A 22,047-nucleotide genomic window follows, 5' to 3' on the forward strand; every position below is an offset into this window, starting at 1 on the left:
TTTGAGGCTGTGCCCCCTAGTTCTAGTCTCCCCGACCAATAGAAACAACCTCTCTGCCTCTATCTTGTCTATCCCTTTCATTATTTTAAATGTTTCTATAAGATCACCCCTCATCCTTCTGAACTCCCAACGAGTAAAGACCCAGTCTACTCAATCTATCATCATAAGGTAACCCTCTCATCTCCGGAATCAGCCTAGTGAATCGTCTTTCTACCCCCTCCAAAGCTAGTATATCCTTCCTTAAGTAAGGTGACCAAAACTGCACGCAGTACTCCAGCTGCGGCCTCACCAATACCCTATACAGTTGCAGCAGGACCTTCCTGCTTTTGTACTCCATCCCTCTCGCAATGAAGGCCAACGTTCCATTCGCCTTCCTGATTACCTGATTACCTGCTGCACCTGCAAACTAACTTTTTGGGATTCATGCACAAGGATCCCCTTCCCTTTTATAGGGGGCACTGGGGAAAAATTGTGATTTTAGTGCCCCAGAAAAAACACAAAAAAAAAACACAAAAAAGGGGGAAAAAAAAAAAAGGGCCTTGTAAATGTCTGGAGTGTCACCCAGGTCGGGTGGCACCGTTTAATGTTTTATGTTTTCACAGATAAACTCAAAAGAGTTTCATGCACAAGGACCCCCAGGTCCCTCTGCACCGCAGCATGTTGTAATTTCTCCCCATTCAAATAATATTCCCTTTTACTGGTTTTTTTCCCCAAGGTGGATGACCTCACATTTTCCGACATTGTATTCCATCTGCCAAACCTTCGCCCATTCGCTTAACCTATCTAAATCTCTTTGCAGCCTCTCTGTGTCCTCTACACAACCTGATTTCCCACTAATCTTTGTGTCATCTGCAAATTTTGTTACAGTACACTCTGTCCCCTCTTCCAGGTCATCTATGTATATTGTAAACAGTTGTGGTCCCAGCACCGATCCCTGTGGCACACCACTAACCACCGATTTCCAACCCGAAAAGGACCCATTTATCCCGACTCTCTGCTTTCTGTTAGCCAGCCAATTCTCTATCCATGCTAATACATTTCCTTTGACTCCGCGTACCTTTATCTTCTGCAGTAACCTTTTGTGTGGCACCTTATCGAATGCCTTTTAGAAATCTAAATACACCACATCCATCGGTACATCTCAATCCACCATGCTCGTTATATCCTCAAAGAATTCCAGTAAATTAGTTAAACATGATTTCCCCTTCATGAATCCATGTTGCGTCTGCTTGATTGCACTATTCCTATCTAGATGTCCCGCTATTTCTTCCTTAATGATAGCTTCAAGCATTTGCCCCACTACAGATGTTAAACTAACCGGCCTATAGTTACCTGCCTTTTGTCTGCCCCCTTTTTTAGACAGAGGCGTTACATTAGCTACTTTCCAATCCACTGGTACCTCCCCAGAGTCCAGAGAATTTTGGTAGATTATAACGAATGCATCTGCTTTAACTTCCGCCATCTCTTTTAATACCCTGGGATGCATTTCATCAGGACCAGGGGACTTGTCTACCTTGAGTCCCATTAGCCTGTCCAGCACTACCCCCCTAGTGATAGTGATTATCTCAAGGTCCTCCCTTCCCACATTCCCGTGACCAGCAATTTTTGGCATGGTTTTTGTGTCTTCCACTGTGAAGACCGAAGCAAAATAATTGTTTAAGGTCTCAGCCATTTCCACATTTCCCATTATTAAATCCCCCTTCTCATCTTCTAAGGGACCAACATTTACTTTAGTCACTCTTTTCTGTTTTATATATCGGTAAAAGCTTTTACTATCTGTTTTTATGTTTTGCGCAAGTTTACTTTCGTAATCTATCTTTCCTTTCTTTATTGCTTCCTAAAGTGCGGTGCCCAGAATTGGACACAATACTCTAGTTGAGGCCAAAATAGTGTTTTCTACAGGTTCATCATCACTTCCACGTTTTGTACTCCTATACCTCTATTCATAAAGCCCAGGATCCCATAAGCTTTTTAAACTGCTTTGTCAATCTACCCTGCCACCTTCAACAATTTGTGCACATATAGCCCTAGATCTCTCTGTTTATGCACCCCCTTTAGGATAGTACTATTTAGTTTATATTTCCTCTCTTTCTATCAAAATGTAACACCGCACTTTTCTGTTAAATTTCATCTGTCACGTGTCCGCCCATTCCACCAGCCTGTCTATGTCCTCTTGAAGTCTATCACTATCCTCCTCACAGTTCACTATACTTCCAAGTATAGTGTCGTGTGCAAATTTTGAAATTGTGCCTTGTACACCCACATCCAAGTCATTAATATATATCAAGAAAAGCAGTGATCCTAGTACCAACCCCTGGGGAACACCACTGTAAACCTTCCTCCAATCCGAAAAACAACTGTTCACCACTACCCTGTCACTTAGCCAATTTCGTATCCATGCTGCCAATGTCCCTTTTATTCCATGGGCTTCAAGTTTGCTGGCAAGCCTATTATGTGACACTTTGTCCCATGTACACCACGTCAACCACATTGCCCTCATCAATCCTCTGTTACCTAATCAAAAAACTCAATCCAGTTGGTTAAACATGATTTGCTTTTAACAAATCCGTGCTGGCTTTTCATAATTAACCCACACTTGTCCAATTGACTGTTAATTTTGTCCCTGATTATTATTTCTAAAAGCTTCCCACTACTGATGTTAAACTGACTGGCCTGTAGTTGCTGGGTTTATCTTCACACCCTTTTTTTGAACAAGGGTGTAACATTTGCAATTCTCAAGTCCTCTGGTACCACCCCTGTTTCTAAGGAGGACTGGAAGATTATGACCAGTTACTCCGTGATCTCTTCCTTCAGCATCCTAGGATGCATCCCATCTGGTCCTGGTGACTTATCTACTTTTAAGTACTGCCAGCCTTTCTAGTACCTCCTCTTTATCAATTTTTATCCCATCCAATAGCCACTCTACCTCCTCCCCTATGACTAGGGTAGCATCTTCTTCCTTGGTGAAGACAGATGCAATGTACTCATTTAGCACCTCAGCCACACCCTCTGACTCCATGCGTCGATCTCCATTTTTGTCCCTAATCAGCCCCACCCCTCCTCTTACTACCCATTTACTATTTATATGCCTATAAAAGACTTTTGGATTACATTTTATGTTAGCTACTATTCTATTCTCATACCCTCTTTTTGTCCCTCATAGTTTCTTCACTTCTCCTCTGAACTTTCTATAATTTGCCTGATTGTTAGATGTATTCTCGATCTGACATCTGTTATACGTGCTCTTTTTCTGCTTCACCTTGCCCTCTATTTCTTTCTTCCAGGGAGCTCTGGCTTTAGTTACCCTACCTTTTCCCCCTAGTGGGAATGCACCTTGGCTGTACCCGAACTTTTTCCTCTTTAAAGGCAGCCCATTGTTCCATTACAGTTTTGCCTGCCAATCTTTGATTCCAATTTACCCGGGCCAGAGCTGTTCTCATCCCACTGAAATTGGCCTTCCTCCAATTAAGTATTTTTACTTTAGATTGCTCCCTGTCCACTTCCATAGCTAACCTAAACCTTATGATACTATGATCACTGTTCCCTAAATGTTTACCTACTGACACTTGTTCCAGTTGACCTACCTCATTCCCCAGAACCAGATCCAGCAATGCCTCCTTCCTCATTGGGCTGGAAACCTACTGATCAAGAAATTAATCCTGTGGCAGATATTCTCGAAGGTGCAATGTTTCTCTGTGGAAGAAGGCAATATTTAACACAAGGCATGCCACGTGACAGGATGATGGCCTGCTATAGTTCAGGAAGTCACCCTATTTGAGGCAAGTGCATTAGATCTTTAGCAAGGCAACTTGAGAGAGGTGGCAGGAGATGGTGAAGCGAGAGGGCATGTTTCCACACGGGTTTGATTTATTTCCTTCCCTCCTGGTCAGTGTGGCTGAAAATGTCAACTTTCAGGACCTTTCCATGCTGTTGACAGTGGTGATGCCCAGCTCAGGAATGGATGTGAATGTAACTGTGGCCCATTCACATCCACTCTTGAGCCACAACACCTCCAAGAAACAGCTGGCTGGGCAGCTGTGACAATTCCAAGCTGTGCCATGCAGCAGCTCAGCTACATCCACTCCAGGGGATTATAGATAGTGTGAGGAGAGCACTGAAGGGACAATCACTGAACAATAGAGAACAGGGTGCGGGAGCTCCCGGTCAGAGGAAGAGAACGCCTCCTCCAGCAACTGCACAGGAAGTGGACTCGGATATCTGAGGCCCTGCGTGCAAAAGAAGGAGGTTTTCAAAGCACAACAGAGTGATGCAGTCACTGGCTGATGTGCCAGTAGCTTCTGTGTCATGTTGATGGGTGTGGAGGTGCCCACATCCTGCATAGGTGAGATGCTGTGCATCCAGTGATCCTTGGAGTGAGTGGCAGTTTCGGGACCACCGTCTGCGCACCTTCTCACATCTGAGGATTTCTTGCCCGTCGTGTTCTCTTACGGATCCCGAGGCTGCTGCAGTCCAGGCTCTCGGCCGCAACTGTGGCAATCCCCATGGACAGGCTTGCAGAAAAGGGAGCTCAAAGATAGAAATGGTGTGTACCCTTCTAAGCTTGAAACCAAAGGCAGAGTAGCCAAGTGAAGGGGAAGTTTGGAACAGACTCTCCGGAATCAGTCTGTTTCCCCCACCGCACGATGATACTGGAGGCTGAAAGCTCCACAGCAATGGATGAGCTGCAGCCCGAAGCCCGAGTGGGACACGACCTCCCAGAGATGGACTGCCAGCTCAGGTCCTGGAGCCCGACAGTCACACAGCTGCCAGCCCTCCTGCCTCGGAAGAGCCATTTCCACAACGATGTAACTATTTGTACTGCACTTTTTTTTGACAGATAGGTGTCTGTCGAGCTCCGCTCCCCTCCCAGCCGAATCATTCCATGAACGTGGTGCCGAGAAGCAGGACCTGAGGCTCCGACTCTCCGTCCCCACCGGCGTCGGCCCGATAGCGGCGGCCCTGATCCCAATGATGGCGGTGGGGGAGGGAGAGAGAGAGACGGGGGCGGGGAGACGGATCACGTTCTTCCAACTCCCGTTGGAGTGGATGATATCCAAAAGTCACGACAGTGTCACTATTCACTTCATACCCAATGAACCTGTACACAATGCCTGCCCCATCTATGGTGCACTTGCGCTGGGATAAGGCACTTCGGCTGGGGGAGGGATGTACTTGGATTGGGATAAGGCACTTCGGCTGGGGGAGGGATGCACTTGGACTGGGGTAAGGCACTGCGGCTGGGAGAGGCATGCATGGGCTGAGGTAAGGCACTGCGGCTGGGAGAGGGAAGAACTTGGACTGGGGTAAGGCACTTGGACTGGGGTAAGGCACTTCGGCTGGGGGAGGGAAGTACTTGGACTGGGGTAAGGCACTTTTGCTGGGGGAGGGATATACTTGGACTGGGGTAAGGCACTTCGGCTGGGGGAGGGATGCACTTGGACTGGGGTAAGGCACTTCGGCTGGGGGAGGGATGCACTTGGACTGGGGTAAGGCACTTCGGCTGGGGGAGGGAAGTAGGACTGGGGTAAGGCACTTTTGCTGGGGGAGGGATATGCTTTGGCTGGCCCTTGCTGTCTTTTGGGGAGCTCTGTCCTCTGGCTTCAGGAAATCAAAGTGGATCGAGTTACAATTTGCAAAGTCAGGGTGTGGCTTATCCTCCAAGGGGACCAATCAGAAACAAAGGGTGGAGCATGTTGGCCATTTTTGCAGTACAAATAAGCGCATCCTTTAGACCAAGCACTGGATCAGCTAGCCAGACACATAGGGTACTCACAGTTAAAAAGGAGAAGCACCTTGGTAAAAAGAGATTGTGAGCCGGATGAAATAAATGTATTGGTCTGGATGATGTTTTGTGCAGAGTTCATTGAGGGAAGTAAACTTCCTGCATTCTGTGAGATGTTAAGATGCTTTACAAATGGATGATGGGCTGGAACCTGAGGGATACTTTTATGGTTAGGTGGGAGGGAAGGGACGGTTATAGGGCAGAAATGGTCAGCAGAATGTCTCCGTTATAAGGTTTCCCCAGGTGGCTCTACAGAATGACGTTCACTGCTTCTGCTCTACCTGCCACCTGACCCACTTCACCTCGGCTGGCTCTCCTTCATCCAACTCACTCCACATCCGGCACCTCCTCATCCGACTCACTCCTCATCTGGCTCCCCCTCATCCAACTCACTCCTCATCCGGATCCCTCTCGTCTGACTCACTCCTCATCCGACTCACTCATCTGGTTCCCCCTCATCTGGCTCCCCGTCATACAGTTCTTCCTCAGCCAGCTCTAGTTCTGCTGGCTCCAGGTGTCTCTAACCTTGTGTCACTAACCAGGTTCCGAAGAACAGTTAGCCACACTGATCTTGGAGATCACTGACGGCATTGTACCGCAGGCCTCCCCTGAACGATCCGGGCCGTGGGGTGACTCTGGCGAAGGTGTGAGCCTCATTACACCGCTGCTGTGCTGCTGGAGATTACGATCACAGGAGAGTTGGGAGCCATAGTAACAAGCAGTAGCCAAGGTCTCCTAGCAACTGGCCCCTAAGGAAAGTTTGTCTGCAGAGGAAAGTCTGCGGGGAGGATTGTATGGTGCTTAACGTGCAGGCAATAAAGACGGAAATCTATCCCAATGTCTCCAGTCGCCCCCTGGAAGTTTCTAGCCGTGTAAATGTTGAATGCCACTGTAATTTTCACTACCACAGGAAGATTTGTTTGGCTCGGGGTTGTGACGACATGTCTTCTTCCTGCAGGAGACAGAGCTGGGGGCTCCAGCAGAGGCCCAGGAGTGCCCACTTTCGGTGTACACCTACTCGAGGGGCGCCCCAGTGTCAGCACTGCCTTCCTCATCTCCAGCAGTGATTCTCCCCCCTGCTCCACCTAACATATCTCAAAGGGTAACCCTCACCCTGCTCTGGTTTACCTCCCCGTAGCCACAAACAGCAGATCAAATCGCTACAAGCGCACGCTTCTTTCAGGAGCATGTCAGGTTACTGTCTTTACCAAATCTGCAGCGCTCGGACAGCTCGAACTCTTTTCACAGAGCCCCCTTTTCCTGGGAGCTGCTTACCCACAGCCTGCGGCCGGCGCTACACCCGTAAATCGGGTCGCAGCTTCCAGTCATATCGTAAAACATGATAGAACATTTGCAACAGTGCCTCAGCCTGAAGTGTAGCACTTTGGCCAGGGGCCCCTCAGCCCTAATGGCAGGAGGTCCATGGGCTGTAGGTCTCCCCCAATCTGTGGGCTCTCGGGTCAGGAGAATCAGCCCTGCTATTTCTACAAGGTCTCTGCACCAAAATCATCATCATCAGTAAAAAAGCCTTGTTAATCGATGCTCTTCCAGGGAGTAACTCATCTGTTCAAAGAACCTTTACCTTAGGTGTCAATCATGGCTCGGTGGTAGCACTCACCTCTGAATCAGAAGGTTGTGAGGTCAAGCAACACTCCAGCGACTTAAGCACAAAATCTAGGCTGGCCCCATCAGTGCAGGACTGAGGGAGTGCTGTACTGTCCGAGTTCCCATCTTTCGGATGAGACGTTTGCTCTCTCAGGAGGGTGTAAAGGATCCCATGGCACTATCTGAAGGGGAGCGGAGAGTTCGCTCTGGTGTCCTGACCAATATTTAACCCTCAACCTGTATGTAGACCATGTATACTAACTGTATAGTCATATAAGGTGTGCCACCAGAGGGCACTGCGGTGAGAGACCTGAGAGTCACTTGCGTAGGTGTGCAGGGCCCAGTATAAAAGACTGCCCATCATGCTTGTGCCTCACTCTGGAGTTACAATAAATGGGATTAAGGTCACAATAGCTCAAGTACAATACTAGACCTCATGGAGTCATTCATAAGAGCATTAAAGACATAACAACTGGCAACGAGATTATGAACTTTCACGCAAAAATGACTAATGTTGGTGCATTAGAAAAGTTCTGATGGGGTGAAGATTGGGAAGCCTTTACTGAGCGGTTCGACCAATATTTCGTAGCAAACGACCTGGTAGGCGATGATCCGGCCACGCTGGCAGATAAGCGCAGAGCTATCCTGTTGACCAGTTGTGGGCCCGTGGTCTACGGTCTCGTCAGGGACTTGCTTTCACCAGAGAAAACAACGACCAAGTCAGACGAGGAGCTGAAAGTGCTAATTCGGGACCAACTCAAACCGAAGGAGAACATCCTCATGGCCAGGTACCGATTTTATATACACCACCGCCCTGAGGGCCAGGAAATCGCGAAGTATGCTGCCGACCTCAGGAGGCTGGCAGTACCATGTGAATTCGGTGCATCCCTCACCGATGCTTTGCGGAACGTCTTCGTAATTGGCATTGGTCATGAGGCCCTCCTTCACAGGCTACTGTCTGCCGAAACCACCGTCACTCTGCAGAAGGCCATCAGCATCAGCCAGGCGTTCATGACCTCAAGCTGCAGCTCCAAGCAGATGATGACTCACTCTTAGGACTCAAACCCGGCAAGTACTATAAATACTTGCACAGGCATCTTTCACAGGCAGAACTGTTGAATGTGAATCTGCCCAGGGCAGAGCGGACAGGCCCTAGAGTCCTTTAACTCAGAGTCCGCTAAGGGGTGCAAACGTAAGTCGAGTAGCATCATGCTGACATTGCGGAAGTAATCACAGGGCTCATCAGTGTCGGTTCAGAGATTATGTGTGCAAAGGTTGCAGCACAAAGGGCCACCTCCAGCAAAAGAGTGTGACTCACCACGTGGAAGAGGAGTCAGCAGATGGCTGTGAATCCAGCGTGGATTATGAGGAGATGGCTAGAGAGGCAGCTCAGTCCCAGGCGATGATCCGGCCGAGACGGCCCGAAAGCACCTTCCCGGTTTCAGCGGCAGGACTACTGAGGAGAAAGACTGCGGCAGTTGACTTCATGGACAGGGAAAAGATGGGGTCCAAACCACGAGGTGCAGCGCTAATGGAGCAACGACACATGGTTCCATGCAAGGAAGATGATTGGGGTAAAAGCAGTAAGGCCATTTTAAAAGGAGGCCAGCAACCCGCCATTTTTGAATGAACTGCTTGAAATTGGTAACCAATGTAAAAGTCCAGCTGTACCGAGCAAAATGTTGTTGAGCGATGTCGGGTGCAAATTGCAATCAGCCAATGTAGCGGGCGAACACCTAACAGTTGTATACAGGTCCAGTGGGCTACCCAATGCTATAGCCTGCGACCCCGGGACCAGAACAATGTATCATAAAGTGTCATCACAGCTGACAGAAGTAGACAAGCCACAGAGTAAACGATCCCCGGAGAGCAGAGGCACCGGTAGCGATACCCTGCCTCAAATCAGTTTAACATTGCAGGCACCAGATGGCATGAACCGTCACGGGCCAGAAACAGTAAACTGCGCCTATGCTCGCAGTCAGCTACCGTCGCCCACCACCCAGGTGGAAAAGGCGCAGCCCACAAACCCACTCGCCACCACGGCAATGCCCAAGAGCGAAGGCTCACCCGCAACGGCTCCTCTGAATGGGACCTGGACCAGCCAGGATCCCAAACTAGAGAGTGCTCACAACGGTGCCCTCAAGGAAAGTGAGTCCCCTGCGAACTGCTCGACAAGGCGAGGCAGCCCCACCGTCGCTTCGACGAAATGCTCACTCACTCAGACCGCTTCCCAGGGAGCAGCAGCGACACTGTGCAAACGAAAAGGACAAGGAGGTCACGGATACATCAGCTGTCTGTGGGCCTGCATGACACTAGGAGTAACGGCAAGAGCCCTGAGCTTCGGCAACTCAAGCAAAATGAGCTCACTTCGCCCACAGACCCACTAGCATGGGGCACTGCGCCGCCACCAGACGACCCAGATCTCATCCGGCCGTACTAGAACTAGCCTGTCCTTGTGTACCTGAACTGATATACCTGTACTGATCATGTAAATGTACTACACAAAAAGAAATGCAACTGTAATCCACCCAGATATAAATGTAAAACCCATGTGATGAACTTGAATGCAACTTGCATGTAACGGGCCATTAGCATGATCTGTGTGTGTGTGTGTGTGTGGGCGGGGGGGAGGGGAAGAATGGAGTAGTCATGGACTCACAACCAGAAATCACTGGGACTTCCACTGGCAACAAATCTCACTACCAACCCACCGAAGCTAGAAGCGAGCATCCAATGGTCAAGCAGGAAGAGCAAAGCCCAGGTCACTGTCAATGTACGAGTCAATTTGCATGAAAGACTTAGGGGGAAGTGATATCATGTATGTAGACCATGTATACTAACTGTATAGTCACATAAGGTGTGCCACCAGAGGATACGGCGGTGGGTCACCTGCATAGGTGTGCAGGGCCCAGTATAAAAGGCTGCCCACCATGCTTGTGCCTCACTCTGGAGTTACAATAAATGGGATTAAGGTCACAACAGCTCAAGTACAATATTAGACCTCGTGGAATCATTCATAAACGTATTAAAGACATAACCAACATCACTAAAACAGAGTTGATAATTTATCACATTGCTGTCTTTGGGTCCTTGCTGTGCACAAAATAACTACGTGTTTCCTACAGTGATTACGCTTCAAAAATACTTCAGCAGCTGCCCTAAGGATGTGGATTGCACTATATAAATGTAAGTTCTTTCTTACATCCCATGCAAGCTCCGTGTACATCAAACAATGGGGAATGACTTGGATACAAATTTCAATTGTTGAGAAGCTTGTTTACCACAGGGAAACAGAAGCAGTGCCATCTCTGCTTATCAGACATGCTCGTAGCTTTGTTTTGGGTGAAAATCCATGCATCTAGATGATTAATTACAGGTTCTATTTTTATCAGGTCCTATTCAACCAAATGTGTGTAGATGTTGATTTCACAGACACAGGATTTTCTGTTTTGCAGAATGATCAGTGTTAAAAAAAGAATTCTCATCTTTGATGACAAACAGTTGCTTGTCCCATCAGTCCGGGCATAATTTTGACTTTGGGCGATAATGTAAAATAGGCGATGTCAGATCAGCCGCCTGTTACACATCTCTCCCACTGACTTCAATGGAAATGAAAATCGGGAGAGATGTATAACGGGCAGCTGATTCAATATCACCCAAAGTCGAAATGACCTCCTTTGTGTCTGAAAATGAAATAAATGTATATATAATGAGCATAAAGTGGAATGCTAATTACTCCCATCTTTGTGAAAACTAACAATTATGGATGGCCAATTTATTTAATAAAATAAAACCAAGACATGTACAGACTTGTTAAAGATTGATAAGAGTTCAGGATTTAGGATATAATCTGGGTTTTGGCCTTTCCCCCCTCAAATCATCTCATACTACAGTTCCACATAGCAATGGTGTTTTCAGTGAAAAGTAGCTCAGTGACGATAAAGGTTAATCATTAATTACTAGCAAGCACAGCATCCTATAAATATCCAAGATTTTCTAAATGGAAAGTTTTATTGATTTTCATTGTCCTGGTGACAATTTCATTGGGAAAGTGGTTAAACTTTTGAGGACTGAACTGTATTACAGTAATAAATATTATAACAAGATTAGATTTTTCATACATGTGCATTAGCAAATGTTTTATGGTTTTTGTGTATTTCTTCAATTTTGTGTTATTAAAAGTGAATTACAGTGTAGGTACTAGAAATCGTAAGCAGTATTCTGTTCCACGTACAGGTGGGGATGATGGTTCCTCTGGGGAGTGCAGCCAGAGCAAAGTCCATGGCACCATGGGTGGTTTAGCTGCGGGGAGAGGGGGGAGGAAGATGAGTGGAAGAGCAACAGTGGTAGGGGATTTGATAGTCAGGGGAGCAGACAGGCGTTTCTGTGCCGGCAGACATGACTCCAGGATGGTATGTTGCCTCCCTGGTGCCAGGGTCAAGGATGTCACGGAGTGGCTGCAGGACATTCTGAGGGGGGAGGGTCTACAGCCAAAGGTCGTGGTCCATATTAGCACCAATGACATAGGAAGAGGGATGAGGTCCTGCAGGCAGATTTTAGGAAGCTAGGAGGTTAAAAAGCAGGACCCAAAAGATAATAATCTCAGAATTACTCCCGGTGCCACGTGCTAGTACAGGAATAGGAGGATAGAAGGGATGAATGCGTGGCTGGAGAGATGGTGCAGGAGGGAGGGCTTTAGATTCCTGAGGCTTTGGGACCGTTTCTGGGGAGATGGGACCTGTATAAGCCAGATGGGTTACACCTCAACAGAGCCGGGACCAATATCCTCACGTGGGGGTTTGCTAGTGTTGTTGGGGAGGGTTTAAACTAGATTGACAGGGGGATGGGAACCTGAGAGCATTGGCAGAAGGGAGACAAGCCAAGCTGGAAATGGAAGGCAGAAAATTTGTAAGTGAATTTGGAAGACAGAGGAAACAAAAGCTAGAAAATGGACAACAAGGCAGTTTGGCAATGTTAAATGGTATATACTTTAATGCAAGGAGTCTAGGAAATAAGGCAGATGAGCTAAGGACATAGATAGACACGTGGGATTATTATATTATAGCCATTACTGAGACATGGCTGAAAGGACAGGAATAGCAGCTCAACATTCCTGGTTGCAGGGTTTTCAGGCGCGATAGAGAAGGGGTTAAAAAAGAAGGGGGGGGGAGTCGCAGTATTGATTCATTAAACAGTTACAGCTCTGATGAGGGATGATATGGTAGAAGGATCATTAAATGAGGCCCATATGGGTGGAACTAAAGAACAAAGGGGTAATCACTCTGCTGGGAGTATACTATAGACCACCAAGCAGTTCAAGGGCGATAGAAGAGCAAATTTGTAGGCAAATTACTGACAAGTGCAAAAACAATAGTGCAGTAATAATGGGGGATTCCAATCACCCTAATATTAGAAACATAGAAACATAGAAAATAGGTGCAGGAGTAGGCCATTCGACCCTTTGAGCCTGCATCGCCATTCAATAAGATCATGGCTGATCACTCCCTCAGTACCCCTTTCCTGCTTTCTCTCCACACCCCTTGATCCCCTTAGTCGTAAGGGCCATATCTAACTCCCTCTTGAATATATCCAATGGACTGGCATCAACAACTCTCTGCGGCAGGGAATTCTACAGGTTAACAACTCTCTGAGTGTAGCAGTTTCTCCTCATTTCAGTTCTAAATGGCCTACCCCTTATCCTAAGACTATGTCCCCTGGTCCCCAACATCGGAAACATTCTTCCCGCATCTAACCTGTCCAGTCCCGTCAGAATCTTGTACATTTCTATGAGATCCCCTCCCATCCTTCTAAACTCCAGTGAATAAAGGCCCAGTTGATCCAGTCTCTCGTCATATGACAGTCCAGCCATCCCTGGAATCAGTCTGGTGAACCTTCGCTGCACTCCCTCAATAGCAAGAGCATCCTTCCTCAGATTAGGAGACCAAAACTGAACACAATATTCCAGGTGAGCCTCACCAAGGTCTTGTACAACTGCAGTAAGACCTCCCTGCTCCTATACTCAAATCCCCTAGCTATGAAGACCAACATACCATTTGCCTTCTACACCGCCTGCTGTACCTGCATGCCAACTGGAATACTATCAATGTAAAAGGTACAAAGGGCAAGGAATTCCTAAATTGCATTCTGGAGAACTTTTTTTTAGCTAATATGTAGCAAGACCAACAGGGCGGGGGGGGGGGGGGTGTCGCGGAGGAGGGGGGCAGTTCTGATTTAGTGTTAGGAAATGAAGATGGGAAGGTGGAAGGAGCAGCAGTGGGAGAGCATTTTTGAGGTAGTGATTATAATTCAGTTAGTTTTAGCATAATTATGGATAAGGACAAAGAAAAAACAGGAGTAAGGGTTCTAAATTGGGGGAAGATGAATGTTACTAGGCTGAGAAGTGATTGAGCAAAAGTGGACTGGAAACAGTTATTTGAAGGTAAATCAGTGCCAGAGCATTGGGGAGGCATTCAAGAGGGAGGTACACGGAGTTCAGGGTAAACATATTCCCACAAAGAAAAAGTGTAGAACTGCCAAATGTAGAGCCCCCTGGATGACAAGATGCATACAGGGTAAGATAAGGCAAAAAAGGAAAGCCTATATCGAATATCGTGAGCTCAATACTGCAGAAAGCCTAGAAGAGTATAGAAAGTGCAGGGGTGAAATTAAGAAGGAAATTAGGAAAGCAAAAAGAGGGCATGAAAAAATACTGGCAAGTAGAATCAAAGAAAACTCAAACATGTTTTACAATTACATAAAGAGCAAGAGGATAACAAAGGAAAGAGTAGGGTCTATTAGTGGTCAAAATGGTGATCTATATGTGGAGGCGGAGGATGTGGGTAAGGTACTAAATGAATACTTTGCGACTGTCTTCACAAAAGAGGGGGACGATGCCAACGTTAGTTAAGGAGGAAGAGAGTGAAATATTGGACGGTATAAACAGTAAGAGAGGAAGTATTAAGGGGTTTAGCATCCTTGAAAGTAGATAAATCGCCAGGACTGGATGAAATATATCCGAGGCTACTAAAAGAAGCAATGGAGGAAATTGCGGGGGCTCTAACTATCATTTTTCAATCCTCCTGAGCTACAGGAGTTGTGCCACAGGATTGGAGAACAGCTAACATTGTACCATTGTTTAAAAAGGGAGGAAGGGATAAACCGAGCAATTACAGGCCAGTTAGTTTAACCTCAGTGGTGAGCAAATTACTGGAATCAATTCTGAGGGTCAGTATAAACCTTCATTTAGAAAGACATAGATTCATCAAGGTCAGTCAGCACAGATTTGTTAAGGGAAGGTCATCTCTGACTAACTTGATTGAGTTTTTTGAGGAGGTAACAAGGAGGGTCAATAAGGGCAGTGCGTTTGATGTAGTTTACATGGATTTTAGCAAGGCTTTTGACAAGGTCCCACATGGTAGGCTGATCAAGAAAGTAAAAGCCCAAGGGATCCAAAGGAGAGTGGCAAATTGGATCCAAAATTGGCTCAGTGGCAGAAAACAAATGGTAATGGTTGAGGGGAGCTTTTGTGACTGGAAGGCTGTTTTCAGTGGGGTTCCACAGGGCTCAATACTCGGCCCCTTACTTTTTGTAGTATATATTAATGATTTGGACTTAAATGTAGGGGGCATGATAAAGAAATTTGCAAATGATACAAACATCAAGCGTGATATTGACAGTGAGGATGAAAGCTCCAAACTGCAGGAAGATATCGATGAACTTGTCAGTTGGGCAGAAAAGTGGCAAATGGAATTCAATCCGGAAAAGTGTGAGGTAATGCATTTGGGGAGGAGCAAGGGAATACACAATAAATGGGAGGATACTGAGAGGTATGGAGGAACAGAGGGACCTTGGAATATATGTCCTTAAAGATAGCAGGTCAGGTTGATAAGGTAGGTTAAAAAGGCATACGGAATGCTTTCTTTTATTAGCCAAGGCATAGAATACAAGAGCAAAGAAGTTATGCTTGAATTGCAGACATCATTAGTTAGGCCACAGCTGGAGTACTGCATGCAGTTCTGGTCACCACATTACAGGAAGGATGTAATTGCACAAGAAAGGGTGCAGAGGAAATTTACGAGGATGTTGCCAGGACTGGAAAACTATAGCTACGAGGAAAGATTGGAAAGAATGCCATTGTTTTCCTTGGAACAGAGGAGGCTGAGGGGAGATTTAATTGAGGTGTATACAATTATGAGGGGCCCAAATAAAGTGGATAGGAAGGACCTATTTCCCTTGGCAGAGGGGTCAATAACCAGGGGGCATAGATTTAAAGTAGTTGGTAGAAGGATTAGAGGAAGATGAGGAAACATTTCTTCACCCAGAGGGTGGGGGGAGTCTGGAACTCACTGCCAGAAAGGGTGGTAGAGGCAGAAACCCTCATCACATTTAAAAGGTACTTGGATGTGCACTTAAAGAGCCGTAACCTACAGGGCTACGGACCTAGTGCTGGAACGTGGGATTAGGCTGGGTAACTGTTTTTCGACCGGCACAGACACGATGGGCCGAATGGCCTCCTCCTGTGTCGTAATTTTCTATGATTAACCCCATCTAAATGACAGCTGTTTAGTTTTATAGAGTTGTTGGTTTATTGCAGTAATCTTGTTTGCAGGGCTCCTCTCTGCAGCTCCCTGTCAAACAATTTCAAAGAAAGGAACAATTTATATCAAGGTTATCCAATTAATTGGCCACTAGTCACATGTGACTAACTGGGACTCCAGATTGGCTAATTGCATTTCTGATTAATAAATAAAAAATGAGTAATAGACAATTGTTGGGCACGTAATCGCAAAACGCATATTTGCATGGTGAATGCATGTGAACTTTAACCTTTTTGTGCGTTTGTTGGTAAAATGGTAAGACGAAAAGCAGAGTGTGCGAGTGTTTTCGATCATTGTTAGCGCGTTACTTCTTTGGTTACTGAATGGTGGTAGTTATTTGGTAAGTAAATATACACGTGTGAAGTACATCTACCTGTATTGTGTGTATAAGGTACATATTTTACTAAAATTAGCGCATGTGGCTAAAATGGTATCTCCCTAGCCTCACCTGTGGCTAGTCAGTGATTTATATTGGACAGTACTGAGATAGAGTAACAAAGGATTTCCTTACAGCTGATCTTGTATGGGAAAAAATCCTCTGAATATACAGCCCGCTTTGCCTTATACAGGACAATTAATTTTGACAGAAAATAAAAGGTCCCCGAACATTCAAAGCTTCATAGTTGGTTCCTGGTCTGTGTCCTGAAGCAGTGTTACACTTTATCAGGGAGGCTTTGAGGGTGTCCTGGTAATGTTTCCTCTGCCCACCGTTGGCTCGTTTGCCGTGAAGGAGTTCCGAGCAGAGCGCTTGCTTTGGGCCTGTATTCACTGGAGTTTAGAAGGATGAGAGGGGATCTCATAGAAACATATAAAATTCTGACGGGACTGGACAGGTTAGATGCAGGAAGAATGTTCCCGATGTCGGGGAAGTCCAGAACCAGGGGACACAGTCTAAGTTTAAGGGGTAAGCCATTTAGGACTGAGATGAGGAGAAATTTCTTCACTCAGAGAGTTGTTAACCTGTGGAATTCCTTACCGCAGAGAGTTGTTGATGCCAGTTCATTGGATATATTCAAGAGGGAGTTAGATATGGCCCTTACGGCTAAAAGGATCAAAGGGTATGGAGAGAAAGCAGGAAAGGGGTACTGAGGTGAATGATCAGCCATGATCTTATTGAATGGTGGTGCAGGCTCGAAGGGCTGAATGGCCTACTCCTGCACCTATTTTCTATGTTTCTATAAGAAGTTGCCAACAGGATATGATTCAGGCAGTGAGCTCTGCCAGTTGGCTATGTAGGCAAACTATTGACCTCAAGCGTCTTATTTCCACATAGCCTTTGGAGAAAGCCATAGAAAGCTTATAACAGTCCAAAATGTGGGCAAATACTGTTAGTACGTTGCCCTAACCTCTGCTCTAAAAGTCTTCCCAAAACAACTGTGATCATCACACCTCTATACCCACAAGTGTAAGTATGTCACTTCATGAGCACCCACCACCCCAAGGTTTTGAAGGGTAACCAGTTGAATCCACTAAGAGGATCCAGATATGATAGATAGCAGCATTCGCCACTGAGACCAAAAAATATATAGCATCAGGTGTAAAGGGTTCAACACGCACCAGAGAGCACAGGCCTCAACTGCAAAATGGATCGTGGTCTGTTTTAGTGGCTGTCAATAGCTTGGCTCTCTAGTAAACCAACCAGCTGAGCCTGCATAAACAATTGTGAATAAACAGTCAGAGGGGCCAGGATTAACATCCTGCACGGGGAAATACCAATTGCTAAGAAATAATTTGGAGCATGACTGCTAAAAGTGCAACAAGTGCCCTATACAAGAGTTTAGCTGACTACCAGAGAGATCCTATACATCATCATCATAGGCAGTCCCTTGAATTAGGATGATTTGCTTCCATGCCAAAAAGTTCACAGGTGTTTCAATGAAGGACCTAATATTCCAGATCCCGAACTAAATCATGCAGGGTGGAAGATGCCTGTGCGTGGATTTTTTTTAACTTGTGGTGGCTGTTGCACACCAGCCACCACACGGGCTTGACAGAGCTAGGTCTTGGTCCAGTGGCAAAGATTAACCAAGACGACTGGAGACCAGCTCTGCTGCACGGACCTAGTGCGCACACATATCGCAGTGTGGGCTGGCCTGTGCTGCCCCTGGACTATCGCCTCTCCTGGGCCTCGATCATGTCCCTCTACAATCTCTCGCCACTCCTGCTGTACCGGCCCACGCTCCAATCAGTGACCGGGACCTTGGTGACATCCAATCCAGTCGCCCTCTTCGCTGCCATCACTCTCCTGCTCCAGCATGTGCTGCTCCCTGGAGTGGTATGCCACCATGCTGCTCCTTCCACTCCCCGGCCTGCTCCGATGGTGCTCGCAGGCCAGTGGCCACGCAGACTGTTGGGCCAGGCCACCACGCTGCTCCTTCCGCTCCACGGCCTGCTCCGATGGTGCTCACAGGCCAGTGGCCACGCAGACTGTTGGGCCAGGCCACCATGCTGCTCCTTCCGCTCCCCGGCCTGCTCCGATGGTGCTCACAGGCCAGTGGCCACGCAGACTGTTGGGCCAGGCCACCATGCTGCTCCTTCCACTCCCCGGCCTGCTCCGATGGTGCTCACAGGCCAGTGGCCACGCAGACTGTTGGGCCAGGCCACCATGCTGCTCCTTCCACTCCCCAGCCTGCTCCAACGGTGCTTGCAGCTGGGGGCCATGCAGACAAGGGTTCTGTCAATTCACACTGGGATCTTTTACAAGGAATATGTTGACTTCCACTGGGGTCTTATTTTTTCTTATTCGTTCACAGGATTTGGGCCAGCATTTATTGCCCATCTCTACTTGCCCTTGAACCGCTGCAGTTCGTGTGGTGATACTGCCCACACTGCGATATGTGTGCACTCTGGGTCCGTGCAGCAGAGCAGGTCTCCAGTCGTCTTGGTTAACCCTTGCCACTGGACCAAGACCTAGCTCTGTCAAGCCCGTGTGGTGGCTGGTATGCAACGGCCACCAGACGTTAAAAAAATCCATGCACAGGCATCTTCCACCCTTCAGGATGTAGTTCAGGACCTGGAATATTAGGTCCTTCATTGAAACACCTGCAAACTCATCCTTTTTTGGCGTGGAAGCAAGTCATCCTCGTTTCGAGCGACTGCCTATGAAGATGATGATGATGATTCTTCTTTGTAGTGGTTTGGTACAACTGAGTGGCTTGCTAGGCTACTTCAGAGGGCAGTTAAGAGTCAACCACATTGGTCTGAGTCTGGAGTCACATATAGGCCAGATCAGGTAAGGATGGCAGATTTCCTCCCGTAAAGGACATTAGTGAACCAGAAGGGTTTTTATGACAAAGCCTTACTGATACTAGCTTTTTAATTAATGGAATATAAATTCCCCAGCTGCAGTAGCGAGATTTGAACTCGTGTGTCTGGATCATTAGTCCATTCCTCTGGATTACTAATACAAAAGCATAATACTGTGGATGCTTGAATCTGGAAGGATGAATTCTGACGAAGGGTCGTCAACCCGAAACGTTAACTCTACTTTCACTCCACAGATGCCGCCTGACCCACTGAGATTTCCAGCATTTTCTGTTTTTATTCCTCTGGATTACTAGTCCAGTAACATAACCACTATGCTACCGTTTCCAATGCAAAAGTTCTATCGACTCCAACTGGGGTCCGATACAAGGGATCGGTTGACTCCCGCTAAATCCTATACAAGATCCCCATTCCTTAGCCACCGACTCCCTCCCTCTTCCTATCTGAGGCTGAACCAGACCGTTCGCAACCTTGGTGTTGTATTTGACCCCGAGATGAGCTTCTGACTACATATCCATTCCATCACTAAGATGGCCTACTTCCATTTCTGTAACATTGCCCGACTTAGCTCATCTGCTGCTGAAACCCTCATCCATGCTTTTGCTGCCTTTAGACTTCCGACTATTCCAATGCTCCCCTGGCCGGCCTCCTATCTTTCACCCGCCATAAACTTGAGTTCATCCAAAACTCTGCTGCTTGTATCCTAACTCGCACCGTTCACCCATTATCCTTGTGCTCACTGGCCTACCTTGGCTCCCAGACCAGCAACACCTCAATTTAAAAATTCTCATCCCTGTTTTCAAATCGCTCCATGGCCTCGCCCCTCCCTATCTCTGTAACCTCCTCCAGCTCTACAGCCCTCCAAAATATCTGCACTCTTCCACTTTTGCCCTCTTGCGCAACCCCTGATTATAATTGCTCCACCATTGGCAGCTATGCCCTCAAGCTGGCTAAGCCCTTGAATTCCATCCCTAGACCTCTCCACTTCTCTTTCCTCCTTTAAGACACTCCATAAAACCTATCTTTCTGTCCTAATATCTCCTTATGTGGCTTGGTGTTAAATTTTGTTTGATAATACTCGTGTGAAGTGCCTTGGAACGTTTTACTATGTTAAAAGCGCTATATAAATGAAAGTTGTTATATAAGAGATTCTCAAACTCCTACTGGGACTCTATACAAGGAATCTGTCCACTCCCATTGAGTCCTACTCAAGGGATCTGTCGACTTGCACTGGGACCCGAATTCAAGCATATCTACAATTAAGTATGCAGGGATGATAAACAGGATTTTTAATACAAGGCCAGTTGTGCTTGACAGCAGGAGGTTAGGTGAACGCAGAGAATTCTCCCTGAATTGCTCATTTGCGCATAGCCGAAACCAGCCCCGAAAACCCCAGCGGAGCACTGGCAGCTGGGCCCGTCCAGAAGAGCTCACCGCCGCCATTGCTGTCGCTCCGGGGCGAAAACAGAGACAACAAGCCGAATATCCAGTCCATAGTATAAACAGCTGGGCCCACTATTCAGATTTTTATATCACATAAGCTTAAATTTTTATATTTTGTATTGCACGCGTTAGATAAAGCTTGAAAGGGTTATAGTGGTAGGACAGTTTCATAGAAACATAGAAAATAGATGCAGGAGGCTGCGAGCCTGCACCATCATTCAATATGATCATGGCTGATCATTCATCTCAGTACCCCACTCCTGCCTTCTCTCCATAGCTCCTGATCCCTTTAGCCATAAGAACCACATCTAACTCCCTTTTGAATATATCCAACGAATTGGACTCAACAACTTTCTGTGGTGGAGAATTCCATAGGTTCACAATTCTCGGTGAAAAAGTTTCTCCTCATCTCGGTCCTAGATGGCTTACCCCTTATCTTTAGACTGTGACCCCTGGTTCTGGACTTCCCCAACATTGGGAACATTCTTCCTGCACCAATCCTGTTCAATCCAGTTAGAATTTTATATGCTTCTATGAGATCCCCTCTCATTCTTCGAAATTCCAGTGAATATAAGCCTAGTCAATCTAGTCTTTCTTCATATGTCACTCCTGCCATCCCAGGAATCAGTCTGGTGAACCTTTGCTGCACTCCCTCAATAGCAAGAATGTCCTTCCTCAGATTAGGAGACCAAAACTGTACACAATATTCAAGGTGTGGTCTCAACAAGGCCCTGTGTACAACTGCAGCAAGACCTCCCTGCTCCTATACTCAAATCCTCTCGCTATGAAGGCCAACATGCCATTTGCTTTATTTACTGCCTGCTGTACCTGCATGCCTACTTTCAATGACTGATGTACCATGACTCCCAGGTCTCGTTGCACCTCCCCTTTTACTAATATGTCACCATTCAGATAATAATCTGCCTTCCTGTTTTTGTCATCAAAGTGGATAACCGCACACTTATCCACATTACACTGCATCTGCCATGCATTTGCCCACTCACCTAACCTGTCCAAGTCACCCTGCAGCCTCTTAGCATCCTCCTCACAGCTCACACTGTCACCCAGCTTAGTGTTATCTGCAAACTTGGAGATATTACATTCAATTCCTTCGTCTAAATCATTAATATATATTGTAAATAGCTGGGGTCCCAGCATTGAACCTTGCGGTACCCCACTAGTCACTGCCTGCCATTCTGAAAAGGACCAGTTTATTCCCACTCTTTGCTTCCTGTCTGTCAACCAGTTCTCTATCCACATTACCCCCAATACCATGTGCCTTAATTTTGCACACTAATCTCTTGTGTGGGACCTTGTCAAAAGCCTTTTGAAAGTCCAAATACACCACATCTACTG

Source organism: Pristiophorus japonicus, chromosome 1 (genome assembly GCF_044704955.1).
Source record: "Pristiophorus japonicus isolate sPriJap1 chromosome 1, sPriJap1.hap1, whole genome shotgun sequence".
Classification (NCBI taxonomy): domain Eukaryota; kingdom Metazoa; phylum Chordata; class Chondrichthyes; family Pristiophoridae; genus Pristiophorus; species Pristiophorus japonicus.